Here is a 2,493-nt window from a genome sequence, read left to right on the forward strand (position 1 = left end):
GCTGAACTCAATTTTTGTTTCCCTACAGTAGCTGAAAACATCCCATGAAAGTTAATTGTGCACAGGGGCAGCTCCCTCCTGCTCAAGAGAGGGGCTTTCGCTCTCTGCCCTCGGGTCATGGCGCCACCACGGGGTCTCCGCCCTGGTCTTACCGAGACTCCTCATCAGAGGACACTGACCTAGGAGCAGGAGTAAGGCCTTAGCAAACGGCCTGGACAGCAGGTCACTCGGTTTGGAGAACATCAGAACAGTGGTGACCAAGGGCACATTCTGTTTCAGCTCTTCTGCCCAAGGACCACGGGGGGTGGGGACGATCTCATTTTAGATTTCTGGCATACGCCGGGCCAGGCCTTTGCCCCATTGTTAGTTCACGAGGTGTGACCACTCACTAAAAAAAGGAAATCGTCTAAAATAGGCAGGAGTTTGCACAGATGTACTCAGGGACACGAGACAGGCTGTGAAAATGGCACGTTCGTATTACCTGCTAACCAAATGGTGGGCATTCGAACACACCAGCTGCTCTGCTGGAGGAAGACATGGCAGTTCTACTTCTATCAAAGATTTACAGCCTTTAGAAACGATTTAGCTCAGTGGATTAAACATTGGGCTGCTAAACACGAAGTCAGCAGTTCAAACCTGCATGCCACAGGGGGAAACGAGGTTTTCTGCTCTACGAGATTTAAAGCCTCGGGAACCCACAGCGGCAGTCTGCTCTGTCCGCCAGAGGCGCTGTGAGTTGGAACCGACTTGATGGCCTAGTCTGAGTTTGGGGTGGGGCTGTTGACTCCATCCTATGGGGTCACTGTGAGACAGAATCAGCTCACCGATTGATTTGCTTCATCATTATCTCCTCAGGGAGCCAGTGGGACAGCCCAGCCACTGCTCCGTGGGACAGCCCACCTAGCGATTGACTTCCCTGTCGGTGACACGCCAGCCAGTCTGACCACCCAGCGGGCACTTGTCCTGTCGGATCGCTGTGAGTGGGAATCAGGTTGAGACACCCTGTTCTTCTGGACAAACTCAGACACCTCATCTGCTCACCGCCAGCCAGGTCCCCTGGACACATCCAAGTGGACTCCAGAACCTGAGGCTCAGGGCCTTGGACCCCCGCTCTCCTGAGTCACGAGTCCCCGGGCCTAAAGACAAGTTGGAAGAACCCACATCCTACACAGTGAGACCACTACTGCTCCCGGAGGGACTCGGGGCCTCTCTCGGGAGGAGCAGGTGCACAGACCTTGACTTACAGGGCCCTTCTCAGGAGGTCAGGCATTGGGGTCATATCAGCCAGCTTTTCATTCTTAGCTTGAACGGACCTGGGGGCAGTTGGCGGAGCACTTTGACCCTTGCATCCTAAGCTCAGGCACCAATCTGTGCCCCGTCATTTGGATTCGATCCCATTTTTCTTTCTTTAAAAAAAAAATCATTTTATTAGGGGCTCATACAACTCATCACAATCCACACATCAATTGTATAAGGCATATTTGTACATTCATTACCCATATCATTCTCAAACATTTGCTCTCCATGTAAGCCCCTGGCATCAGCTCCTCATTTCACCCCCTCCCTCCCTATTCCCCCTCTCCCTCATGAACCCTTGATAATTTGTAAATTATTATTTTGTCATATCTTACACTGTCCAATGTCCCCCAGGGAGGAGGTTATATGTAGATCCTTGTAATCGGTTCCCCCTTTCTACCCCACCCTCCCGGTATTGCCACTCTCACCACTGGTCCTGAAGGTATCATCCATCCTGGATTCCCTGTGTTTCCAGTTCCTATCTGTACCAGTGTACATCCTTTGGTCTAGCCAGCTTTGTAAGGTAGAATTGACATGCTAATGGGGCCTGTGATAGGGAGAGGAAGCATTTAGGAACTAGAGGAAAGTTGTATGTTTCATTGTTGCTACACTACCCTGACTGGCTGGTCTCCCTGCAACCCTTATGTAAGGGAATGTCCAGTTGCCTACAGAGGGGCTTTGGGTCCACACTCCACACTCCCCCTCATTCACAAAGAGTTTTTGTTCTTTGATGCCTGATAACATCCTTTTGGCACATCGTGATCACACAGGCTGATGTGCTTCTTCTGTGTTGGTTTTGTTGCTTCTGATCTAGATGGTCACTTGTTTACCTTCAAGCCTTTAAGACCCCAGACGCTATATCTTTTGATAGCCAGGCACCACCAGCTTTCTTCACATTTGCTTATGTACTCACTCTGTCTTCAGTGATTGTGTTTGGAAGGTGATCACCATGGAATGCCAGTTTAATAGAATAAAGTATTCTTACATTGAGGGAGTACTTGAGTGGAGGCCCAATGTCCATATGCTACTTTAATACTAAACCTATAAACATATGCACATAAATCTATTTCCCCATCCTCATATATATATTTACATATATACATGCATTTATTTAGACCTCTATAAATGCCCTTTGCCGCCTAGCTCTTCTATTTCCTTTTACTTTCCTCTTGTCCCACTATCATGCTCAGTCTTCAT

Source organism: Tenrec ecaudatus, chromosome 7, assembly GCF_050624435.1.
Source record: "Tenrec ecaudatus isolate mTenEca1 chromosome 7, mTenEca1.hap1, whole genome shotgun sequence".
Taxonomy (NCBI): Eukaryota; Metazoa; Chordata; class Mammalia; order Afrosoricida; family Tenrecidae; genus Tenrec; species Tenrec ecaudatus.